This window comes from Vicia villosa, linkage group LG3 (assembly GCF_029867415.1).
Source record: "Vicia villosa cultivar HV-30 ecotype Madison, WI linkage group LG3, Vvil1.0, whole genome shotgun sequence".
Classification (NCBI taxonomy): Eukaryota; Viridiplantae; Streptophyta; class Magnoliopsida; order Fabales; family Fabaceae; genus Vicia; species Vicia villosa.
In genome coordinates, this window is record NC_081182.1 from 212,299,128 (window position 1) to 212,312,460 (window position 13,333).

Consider the following 13,333-nt stretch of genomic DNA (forward strand, 5'->3'; position numbering starts at 1 on the left):
AAAATGTATGCCAATGAATGCAACATATAACATGCTTACAACATCACCAATCCGATGTATCACATCGTCTCATTATCATCACCAATTCATCACCGATAAGCATGCATAAGTTTAGCATTCATACAAATATATCACACGCATACATTCACCACAATCCACATGTTAATATTAACAGCATATTAACATTCATAAATCATCTATCATCACCACGATTATACATCGTTACATTTATCATCATTGCACACAATGTAATAAATTATCAAACAACCCAACAGCATAATCACAAAACATGTATCATCTACGACATGTTATAAACCAACAATCACCCAATGAATATCATAATCCTATCGCCAACACAAATACATGCGTCAATAGTCATATATATATATATAACACATATACATATACCATATTTCGAATCATCAACAATTAAATCGAGTTTTAAAAATAAAGTCGGCCACTGCCCTTTTTATCACTTTATCAAATAAAGCATCTAATTAGCTTCGCAACGCCCAAAATGGCACATAAATCGGATACTCGGTTCAAAAGTTATGGGTTTTTAAAAATAAAACATTTTTAGAAAAATGCTGCAGAACCCGGGTTGTCCCTACATGGGAACCGGTTCCTGGCAGCTTCCCAAACCTCGTTTCTGATTTTTACTATGGGGAACCGGGTTGTCCCTACATGGGAACCGGTTCCCAGCTACCCAGAATCCACACGCTCTGTTTTTTATAAGGGGGAACCGGTTCGTCCCACATGGGAACCGGTTCCTACGTACCTGCACAGCAAAATTCATCATTTTGACAACATTTACCCTATCCCATTTCCCCAATTTCAGGTACATACGAACATACACACAATTATCATTGATTTTCACACAATTACACATTTCAAACAAGTTATTAACATGTATTAACATCATATATCACAAGTATCAACAGAATCATGTCAATTCATACTAGATTATCAAAACCTAACAAAATTCCCAACCCGACACGTACGATTGAATTACACGATAATCCTAATCAATCTTACCGCCTACAATCGCATAAGGATCACTAACCCGAAGAATCCCCCCTTACCTCAGAGTCGAATCTTTGAAGGTCTTCTTCTCCTTTGGCCCTTCTCTCTTTCACGTGTTCATCAGTTCTCAGAGTCTGTCCCTTTTTGCTTCTACCTCCTCTTTTCCCAATTTTCTTTATTTTCATCCTCTCACTATTTTATAAAAATAGGATAATTAGTTAGTAAGGCCTCTCCATTGGCACCTCCCTTTTTACTAACTACGTCATGGCCCAATAACAATAATTCCATAATTCTTCCAAAATCCAAATTTTAATTATTAAATAATTAAATAATTTCCGAATAATTAATTTAACTTGATTAAATTAATTCATGAAATTACGGGGTGTTACAACTCTCCCCCACTAAAATAGTTTTCGTCCTCGAAAACATACTTCAAATGAAAAGTCCCAGATAAGAGTCCCTCATCTGACTCTTCCATTCTCCATTAACACCTTCTTAGTCGAGTCTCAAAATTTCATCTGACATACGCATGTCTCATGCACTCAATCTCAGCTCTTACGTCGCATTTGACCATCCCAAGGTATACCACTTGCTATATCTCCAAAGGTTAATGGCAATGAAACGTCGAGATGCGACCCATACAATATGCTCAGTAACTGACTAATACAATTTACACAATCCACGGTATGATCACAACTGATCCGCACTGTAGTAATGGATCCCATCTATCTATGTACCAACCTTAAACACATCCTTCCATATGAGCGATAAAGTAATACTTATACTTACTCAAAACAATTTCTTGAGTTACTACATCTATTAAAACATTCCCACCATCGGAACGAGTACACACAAGCAGTTATAATTACACAGCTCATCAGCCTCAATCTACCACTGCTTACAAAATAGCTTAACTGAGTCCCACTCTTCACTAAGAATCAAATCAACTTTGTCCTTCATAGAGTATAATCCCTCCTCATATTTAGAAATCTACATAACACCTTCCAACAGCACAAGATTATTATCGCATCATGTAGTATCAACTCTTCGTCTTAACTCCTCCGAATATATACTCGTTAACTACGTACAACCATAATAACATACTCATCATCTCGGCAATTATTCAAAAGGGTTCTAATCCTTTGGCACGACATCCTTACGTCCACGAGATTCCAAATCCAACATATAGATCAACATATATTCTCTATGTAGGATTCCGACATATTAATTCCTCACTGGTCACGAGTAACACTCATCACACCACTTTGCATCATACTTTCGCTGTGCGACTACAATTACCCGTCTTAAGTCACCGCCAATACTTTGCACTTTTTCATATTCACTTCTTCATAAGCTTCCACAAAATGGTGAGTGGTTATTCTCACAACTTAGCATTCATCACATCTTATACCATTAAGGTAACAAGCAATCTCATACCATCTATATGATTCCGTCTACTATCAACAAGAGATTAAGGGTGATCAAGTCCTCAATTTGTCAATAGATAGCCGACAATCATATTTAAGCATAAACTGTCGTTACTACATAATAGCGTCCTTTATGAGTTTGCACTCAACTCATTAACGTCGTCATAGTCTAATAATTCTCTACGGTGTCCTTCCCCTAGAATATTCTTTCTCAACTCGCTAACATCAGGAACACGAACGCGATTTCCGAACCTCATTACACCATCCCCGTCAACTCTGAATTCAACGTCTTTACCTTGGTAATTTAAAGTCGACTTATCGATTAACTCAACATCGGCTTTCTGAATTTCTCTGATCTCGTCGAGAATACCCTTAGTCAGTCTCAGCATACCCAATCCAACATTAGTAGGAGCACCTTCACATACCAAACTTAATTCTCTGAATTGTTCAATTAAATCCAACTCTTTCGCCATCCGCATCGACATTTTTAGAGGCAATCTCGAACCATACAAATAATGTCACTGCAACATCAAAACAAAACCATGGCTGCCAATTCTAAATCATGAGTCAGATAATTCCTTTCATGCGCTTTCAATCGTCCCGACGCATAAGTTACTACTTACTGATTTTACATCAATACACTACCCATCAACGACGCATCACAATATACCACAAATGGTTCCAAAGTCTATTTCATTTTTTCTACTGATTCACTCATCACTCAAATCCATCGATACTTAAATCATCTTTATCATCTTATTCATCAACGACATATTCTACTCGACTTCGTTTCAAACAATCACGGTAATAGGCATCCCTATTCAACACTTGTTCATGCTTCTTTAACCGACATCATATTATCTCCTCATAGGACCACTCTATGGTATTTATCACTCTTCCATAAGGTAGAACATAATCTCTCATCTTCGTGGGTTCAAACGACACATTAATCCGACATTCAGAGCTCAAGATACGAACGTTTCCAATCGTTATCCAAATTTGCAACACCGACACCATGCTGCGACATTCTATACAATATCTCCAAACTCTTCAATTGGTACATTTAATTCCTAAAATTGCTTCTCAATAAGTCTTTAATTATTCCTTTATTCCGTTCAACTCTGACACTGACATCCCATGCAGCACCAACGAACAGTCTAGTTCTAAGAGCAAGCGCAACCGTAACTTCACCTCTTTCTAACATCATCCTGACACCATTAAATATGTTACAGCTGCTACAACCATTTTTATAACAAAGTTCATCTCGTTAGCTTTCCGACGCTCCAAACGGAACTCGAATCGGATGTCCAAAACTCTAGTTATGAATTTTCGAAGTTTCATAACGATTCAGCAATTTCCCTGCGTTTTGCTTACGAAAATTGCACTCCAAAACTCATTCTCTTCAACTCGATCACATCCCCGACAGCCCCTCATCATATCTCTTCACTTCCAACTTCTTATAACTTAAACAACACATTTCATCGTCGAAGTTCGATTTCTACAACATCACAAAACCAAATTCATGTACGCCATCATCAACCTTCTTATCCTTGAGATCGTACTCGTCTCTTCGCATTACTCGCTGTTTAAAGCGTTCTCAACAACATCGATAACCTCTACCATCATCTCAATTACGTACTAGTAATCCTACTGCATGGTCTACGACAATACTTCCTTTAATCATCGCTTCAACAGCGACCTTTCACATAGGGCTACTCACACAACAACATTACAGTCCATCCGTAGCACTTGAAGCATCGCAACTTCGAAATTCCATTTTCCAGAAATAACCATCATCTACCCGAGACACATCCAACTGAAATAACAACCACATTCTTCAGCCCATGTCACCTTCACTTCATAAAACAATAACTCCACACTCTTGTACTGCTGCTCTGCAAATCACTCTAACATCTTGCATCTAAGACATATCCGAGGAGCATAGCTTCTCCCCCACTAGTTTCAATCCCACTTCTGCAGACAAACAGTTAGAACACACTAAGTACCAACAGTGTTTCACACACATGTCGCATAAAGAAAGGAAATTAACAACAAGACTCTGGTCACAAGGACCGACTATGCTCTGATACCACTATTGTAACACCCTTCTAAACCCCCGCGAAAAATATAATATAATCAGAGTAATAACACATCAAGGATGCTACAATTATCAAATAAATAAAAACATCAAGTCGATTGTCATGCTTTATTAGAAATTAACCAATATCAAACATGTGTTTAGCACAGCGGAACTTAATTCAGCAGTATTGGGAAACATCTCCACACAAATACTCAATACATAAATCCATAGCCAAAATGGCAACAATGTATAACAAGTAACGCTAAGACTAATCGATCTCAGTGTTACAATCAGAGCATGATTCGACACGAACTACGGGCTAGCCTACAAGCTATCTTCACCCAATCAAGACGCCGCTACATCCTTAATCTGAAATCATCAAAGTAAGGGTGAGTTTCATTCGAATTAATAACCATTATGCAGTCATAAGCAATAAAATCTCATAGCAATTATCATCCACTAAAACATACATATAATCGGAGTCATCACAACAAGCAAACATCAATTCAACAATATTGGCCATCAGCCCACAACTCATCAATTTCATCAATGATCAAGTTATATTAACAACAACTCCTTAATACATCAATCACATAAACACACCAAGGCATAACACTGGATTTCATCCAATCATGTTATAACCAATGCATATGATTCAACTGACACTATGCATGTGGTACCAATACATGGGATACACCCATCCAACTGAATCTTTTTCATCACCGAGATACAGTTTTAACCAGCACAAATTCCACACAATGGGAATTATGCCCACCATTTTGATCCATTTCATCACCGGGATCCATCACCAAAAATGTATGCCAATGAATGCAACATATAACATGCTTACAACATCACCAATCCGATGTATCACATCGTCTCATTATCATCACCAATTCATCACCGATAAGCATGCATAAGTTTAGCATTCATACAAATATATCACACGCATACATTCACCATAATCCACATGTTAATATTAACAGCATATTAACATTCATAAATCATCTATCATCACCACGATTATACATCGTTACATTTATCATCATTGCACACAATGTAATAAATTATCAAACAACCCAACAGCATAATCACAAAACATGTATCATCTACGACATGTTATAAACCAACAATCACCCAATGAATATCATAATCCTATCGCCAACACAAATACATGCGTCAATAGTCATATATATATAACACATATACATATACAATATTTCGAATCATCAACAATTAAATCGAGTTTTAAAAATAAAGCCGGCCACTGCCCTTTTTATCACTTTATCAAATAAAGCATCTAATTAGCTTCGCAACGCCCAAAATGGCACATAAATCGGATACTCGGTTCAAAAGTTATGGGTTTTTAAAAATAAAACATTTTTAGAAAAATGCTGCAGAACCCGGGTTGTCCCTACATGGGAACCGGTTCGTGGCAGCTTCCCAAACCTCGTTTCTGATTTTTACTATGGGGAACCGGGTTGTCCCTACATGGGAACCGGTTCCCAGCTACCCAGAATCCACACGCTCTGTTTTTTATAAGGGGGAACCGGTTCGTCCCACATGGGAACCGGTTCCTACGTACCTGCACAACAAAATTCATCATTTTGACAGCATTTACCCTATCCCATTTCCCCAATTTCAGGTACATACGAACATACACACAATTATCATTGATTTTCACACAATTACACATTTCAAACAAGTTATTGACATGTATTAACATCATATATCACAAGTATCAACAGAATCATGTCAATTCATACTAGATTATCAAAACCTAACAAAATTCCCAACCCGACACGTACGATTGAATTACACGATAATCCTAATCAATCTTACCGCCTACAATCGCATAAGGATCACTAACCCGAAGAATCCCCCCTTACCTCAGAGTCGAATCTTTGAAGGTCTTCTTCTCCTTTGGCCCTTCTCTCTTTCACGTGTTCATCAGTTCTCAGAGTCTGTCCCTTTTTGCTTCTACCTCCTCTTTTCCCAATTTTCTTTATTTTCATCCTCTCACTATTTTATAAAAATAGGATAATTAGTTAGTAAGGCCTCTCCATTGGCACCTCCCTTTTTACTAACTACGTCATGGCCCAATAACAATAATTCCATAATTCTTCCAAAATCCAAATTTTAATTATTAAATAATTAAATAATTTCCGAATAATTAATTTAACTTGATTAAATTAATTCATGAAATTACGGGGTGTTACAGTGTTCATTAATCATGTATGGAACGTGACAAATAAAATGAACAAGCTCTGTATCAATAGGTCAAAGAGGATTTAAGTCACAAGAAAACAAAACCAGCACTGGACCAATGAGAAAGCCACACACCATCAATTAATCGAGAAATACTTGCAAGGATACGAACCTAAATCCATATTTTTAGGCACAACCAATGAAAAGAGAGAGAATATAAATTTATTTAAATTTTAATTTCGTTTTTAATTGGCATCACGGGGGTGGTTGAGATAAAAGAGGAGAGAGACAGTTTTATTTTTAATTTTTAATTAATAAAAAAAAGTGATTGATTGTGTGTAAGTACAAGTGTTATGGTTGTGTCTATGTAAGTATTTTCCCAATTAATCATTCAATAAAAGACAAACTGCATGAGAATAGAGAAGGGCCCAATATGCTCTCGCCACGTACGCACCTGAAGGAAACATTTGAAATGCCTCAGATGCCGGAACTGTTACGCCGGTCACCTTCTCCGCCTTGCTTCGCCGGAGCTCATGCCTGACTCTGCCCAGAAATGAAGAAAGTTGACACTTTCTTGTTCGAAATTTCACCCTATTTCCAGATTCGAACTTAGTTCTTTGAAAATCTTTCTCTAACTCACTAACTGAACACATCTGTGAAACCCTAGCTAACAACATCTTCCCAAGAACTCGTCCTGAGCATGCTAATCTACTCATTTTCACGCATAGACCTCAAATATATGATCTAACGTCCAAACAAACACTACGCCATAGCAAACGAAATCAAACTTGCAAGAATTGAAATCATGTACAATCTGTTGACGGATCTTGAATCAAGCTGTAAAGAAAATTCCACAGCTATTACGATCCTCCCTTGATGCTGCGTGGAAAAATGCAAACAGAAAATCCGGAGCAAAGATGATGATTGAGCTTGGTGATGGAGATTGAATTTCGAGGAAGATGATGGTGGAGGTTGGTGGAGATTGAATTTCGAGGAAGATGATGGTGGAGGTTGGTGGAGAACGATAGGGAAGGAGGTTGTTGATGGATGATGTTACGGTGGTGGCTGAAGGTGATGAAGTTTGTTATGGTTGTTTAGAGTTAGTTATGGAAACGGTTATGGTGGTGGTGATGGTGGTTGAAAAAGTTTGTTGTGGTGGTGGAGTTTATTGGGAGAAGAGAGAAGAGTGACGAGAGAGAAGCGTGAGTGTGTGAAACTAAAAGAAGAAAAGTGAGAGCCCCCTGAGCTTTTTGAAGGATTTTAGTTTATATATGGGAGCCGAGTGCGTATGGCGTTGTGGTAGGGATTGTTGTAGTGTAGTATAGCCTTCTTCATAATTTGAAAAGATACTCTGCATGTTATTTGTGGTAAACATTTTTGTACACATGCATGAGTAATACTATTGTATGGCCATATAGAGCAAAGTCTATGACATACACCTTACTGCTGCAGCCTTAATGCAAATGCTTTGTATCAAAACAAACTGGTCCTGATGCCCTCTTTCCACGCTTATAACTCTCTCTACAAATTGTTAAATGGCTTGAACTTGGCGCTGCCACAAAGAGGACATATAGTTGAACAATATCGATGTCAGAGGGAGCCTAGAATGGTGATTGTTTGTGCATGAAATTCAGCCTCGAAGGGATTCGAATGCCACTAAGTCGACGTTGCCGTATCGTCGGACCAAACTTCTGCTGCTAGCTACTTCAAGTAGCAATCTTTGAAACTCTCTAGCTGGTTATCCACACACTCAAACGCTCCCTCCTTGGACTCATGTCAAAGGTCACACAGGGTAGAATTGGTTCCATGTTGGAAAAATCTCGGAACGGTTCGAATAAGCTGATGTGCGTTGAAGAGTATCCAGGCCAGTCATGTTATTCCATCAACTTTAACTTGTAGATTTCTTGATCTTCTAACTTGCTAACATGTGCCTCAAATGGTTGTTTTTGGATTCCTGGCAAGGTTCACTTGTAGTAGACAAGTTTCATACTGAACAGAATAAAAGTTATTGATTGAAACTCATTCAAAAATGTAGCAATATGACCTAGCTCAACTGCTTTGCCCGCACGGAAATTTCTGCCCAGCCGTGGCTCATCATTAGTTTCAACTGCCCAACTTTGAGATCTGGTAACTTATTGACCCAACATCTAAATGTCACACTTTTGGCATCAATTGAAAGAAGAGATATGATAGGACAAGTCTTCAGTTGGTGATCTCTCAAATGGGACCATAAGTCAATCTGCCAATTGGCCTTAAAGTCTTGCATCCATCATGACTCAAATTTTTCAAGATTTTCTCTAAGTCATGAAACTTTATCAGTATTGAATCACATAGTTTCCCTCCACATATCTTTTGATACAAAGTTCAAATGAGGAAACTTCCAACTATACAATTGTAGATTGCCATGAGGTGGACATTTTTGTAGTTAGCTTCGACCTGAAATAATGTCTGTACCTATACCAAAAACGAGCTCAAAGTCAGCTATCCGGCTATGTCATGAACAACCGGCATTTCATTACGCACTCAGCAACATTTCCTGATGAAACCTCGACTTCTCGGGCGTATAACTCTTGATCCATGCTTCTATTAACGAAACCTTTAACTACAAAGTTTTAGCTTGGCGTGAGTGTCGCTACCGCGAAAAATGGAATCAGAGTCGCCACTAATATATTTATCCCATCGCGGGAAAGGAATATCAGAAAACCTAACTCAGAATAAGAACAAGGTCTTTCGACCAGAGAACAGGGCACGGGAGTCGGTTACGCAAGGGGAAGGTGTTAGCACCCCTCACGCCCATCGTACTCGATGGTATCCACCTATGTTTGTTTCTATCTAAAGGGTGTATCTATGTCTAAACCTAAATGCGAATGAATGCAAAAGAAATACGGGGAAAAGAAGGAATTATTTACAAGTGTGCTCGCTTAGGCCCCGCGACCCAATGCCTACGTATCCCTTACAAGGAATCAGAGCGACCGTAGTTCGGCTCCATATTTTCTATGTTTTGGTGTTTTTTAGTTGAACAGCGGTTAAGGTCACAATCCACGATGCTCGACCTTTGGAGACTTATACGCCTAATTTTGGAAAGGACTTAACTTGTTCTTAGGCGCCTAACAAGGCAAAAGAAAATGAACTTTGGTTTGTGTCTTTTATTGTAATTCCACAATGACAAAACCCACTACAAGGCTTCGCATTGCTTCTTTACTTTGTTTTAAGTCTGAGCCTTTTATTAAGCATTTTAAATGTTTTTGGTTGGGTATTTTTTAAGGGGATTTATTTGTGATTTAGATCATACCGAGAAAAAGAGTCTTTTGAATATTTAGAGAATTCACATCGAGGTCTACACCACAATCGTTTCTCTAAATAGCGGTTAAGAAATACACCGAGGCCTACACCTCAATCATTTCTCTTCCGCTAAGTAGGAAAGAACATACATCGGGGCCTACGCCCCAATCATTTCTTTCCTACTAAAAAATAGTAGCGGTATGATCCTCATCGGTATTTATTAAGTTTTTTAAGATTGAGAAAGAAAAGAAATGAGAAAGGGAACTAACCTATTTTCTAATCTAATGGTCGTTCTAATCCTATTTAAGATCTAAACTAGCATCTAAGGGGGATACTAAGAAGAAAGTTATTTAAGTTGACTAAAGTCAACTTTAACAACTTTTGGCATTTCTCAAGATATGAAAATATTCACAAAAAGAAGGAATTAAAATCTAAACTAACCATGACAATATTCACAAGCAATACTATTTTTATCCATGTTTAAGACTATTTTTTTTTTAATCAAAACTAATAAAAACTAAGTATTTATATTCAATGTGCACCAATAAAAAATTAGAGAAAAATGGCAAACAAGTCAATTAAATTCTAAAATAAAATCTATAAAATTCTAAAAGTTCTAATTGGTTAGAAACTAATTTTTATCATTTTTTATTTCATGGAAAATGCAAATATCAAACAAGAAATAAAAGAAAACGCATTTTTATTATTTGGCCTAAAATTGATTAAGGAGTCAAAAGTCAAAAGAAAACAAAATTAATACTAAAATCAAAGCTATCAGTCAGGGGGGTGCAAACTGAATACAGTGGTGTATATGGCATAGGCGCTGGGCCCAGGGTGTTGCTGGCCCAGCAGAGTTTTTTGTCACAGATTTTTATTCAATAATGGTGATGGGCTCAGAGGGGGTGTGAGTACGAATTTGTTGCAGGCCCAAGGTATCATGGATAATCATTTCAGAGTTTTAATCTTGATAAAAAAAAATTAAAATTAAAAAATAAGAAAGGCAAAAGGGGGATTAGGGATTTACTTTCGTGACGATTGAACTTCTTCGGCGAAACTCTCCCTCTCCCTCGCGAAATCACAGACGTGAAACGGCGGCGGCAATGCTCTCTTCTCCGGTCAAATTCTGATCGCCACCGTGAACGGCGCTACGAATCAATAGCATCAACTCTCATCATCAGTTCCCTCGCCTTGCTCACTTTCATCTTCTTCGTGGATTCGCGACGGCGGCAGAGTCTCATCCCTCTCCGGCAACGCTTCCGTGAACCAACCAACACAACTGCCTCTCTTCCGCCTCTCCGACTTCGTCTCTTATCTCATCTCTCCGATTCGAGTTTCGTTCTTCGATCGGAGTCTCTCTCAGATTCGTTTCGTTTTCACATCGATCGGTAACCGCATTCAATCGTTCCCTTCTTCTTCGTTTTTTCTTCTTTTATATTCGAATTTCCTCTTCTTTTTTCACTTTCTCTTTTCTGCAGAATCTACGGAGATGATGAAGATGTGCGATGAAGAATCATGAAGTTACAGTGATGAAGATGAAGAACGGTGTGAGGCACTCTTGAAGCTCGTTGAAGAATTTGAAGATTGGAGGGGTGAATCTAAAGATGAATCGATGAAGAATTGTGTGGTACTACTCAGAAGGTGATGATTTTGCAGTGAATTGAAGAATGAAAGAGTTGGAGGTGATGAAGGGAGATGATTCTGAATGTGAAGTGAGGATGGTGATGAATGAATGGAGAATGAGTCGAGAGATCAATAATGGTGAAGATGGAGAGATGTTGAATGATGATGAATGAAGAATGAGAGAATGGAGAAAATGATGAAGATTGGAGGAGAATGGTGGATGAAGTGTGAAGATTGATTTGTGGAGTGAAAAATGGAGAGGTCTTTGAAGATGAAAGGAAGCAGGATATATATAGGTAAAGTTTTGGCTCTTTCTTCTGATATTTTCTGTTAGAGATGCAGTTAGAGTTTGTTAGTTTGTTAGAAACTTTTGATGAGCTGGCAATGGGTTAGTTAGAATCTGTTAGGGAAAATACTAGGTTGTTAGAAGTGAGGTTAGTTAACTGTTAGTTTGAGTTTGGGGTTTGTTTGTGACTGCTAGAAAAATTCAGTTGCAGGTTAGTTATTTGTTGGAAAGTGTTATCCTCTGTTTGGAAGTTAGTTGGAGTGCAAGGCTTTGTGTGAACTTCAATAGCTTGTAGTTTAGACTTTGGTTTTGATTTGTTCGGATTTTCCTTTTTTTTTTTGCAGGGCTGTTTGAGATATGTTATGTAAGGTACAGGGACTGTTTTAAACTGGTTTATCTCTTTTGTACCGGTTTAAGATGCAGGATGTTGAATGGAATGAATGCTGAATGACTGTCTCTTGCGGTGCAGGCTTGTTTTAAGGGCTGATTCTTAACTGTTGTGTATGATGGATTGTTTGAATGCTGCAGGGAGGAGTAGCTTATTTCTGACCTGTCGAAACCGAACTGATCGTGCGGACTTGAGCAGCTTTATACACTCATTTGATGCACAGAAGGTAAACTACTGATTTGCTTTAGATTTTGGGTGGCAAATTGATTCACCATGGCAATTCATTGGAAAGGTTTGTTAGTAAACTGTCAAAACCATTTTTGTTGTATCATAGCTCAGTATTCTGTTCAAATGACTAGTTTTGTGTTAGTGAACTTAGTGTGGGTACTGAACTGTGTTGAAACTGGTTTATGCAGGTTGGTTCATGGCAGTGAACATGGGGAATGATACAAGACTTGGGGCATTGTTGCAAATCTGTTTTTTGACAGCATGGTGAAGATGGATTATGGCATGAAGGCTATTTTGATGAGGCTCTTAGGATTTTAGGAAACTGATGACTTTGTATAGATATTTTTGTATGATTTTTATATGGCTTTGTTTAGGAAACATAATGAAGTGTATGTGAATTTTTCAGTTCTGTTTTGGAACATTGGTTGGATGGTGAATTGAACGGTAATCTCCATGGTGTTTGGTGGTATTGATGATGTAATAGGATGATAACATGTAACTGGATTTGGCCATGGAGTGTAGGGCTTTTTGGGAGTAGAATGAAATAACACTTCGTTTCCCTCCATCTTATGTTTGATCCACCATTCGAGTTTTCAATTATTTTCCAACTTTTATGTACTTTCTATGGTTGATTTTGACTAATAGTAACAAGCATCCTTCATCTCGAAATGATCCATAAATTCCACCATGTTTCATATCAAATTCTAGCATAAAAATCCACAATGAATGAATGGATATCCGAGTGACTAAATGAATCAAGCTCATATAATGAGCGATAGTTAATCCATGAA

At 37.8% G+C, this 13,333-nt stretch overlaps 1 long non-coding RNA gene across 3 annotated transcripts; it reads left to right on the forward strand.

Moving 5' to 3' along the window:
* The first annotated feature begins 11,005 nt into the window (after positions 1-11,005).
* Positions 11,006-13,107, forward strand: LOC131657299 (uncharacterized). 3 transcript variants are annotated; one of them, XR_009300609.1, is made up of 4 exons: positions 11,006-11,936; positions 12,271-12,295; positions 12,455-12,540; positions 12,731-13,107. It is a non-coding gene; the product is annotated as an uncharacterized LOC131657299 (long non-coding RNA). The 3 variants fall into 3 exon arrangements; XR_009300607.1 differs by having other exon boundaries at positions 11,006-11,405; positions 11,496-11,936; positions 12,271-12,540; XR_009300608.1 differs by having other exon boundaries at positions 12,271-12,540.
* Positions 13,108-13,333: the final 226 nt, after the last annotated feature.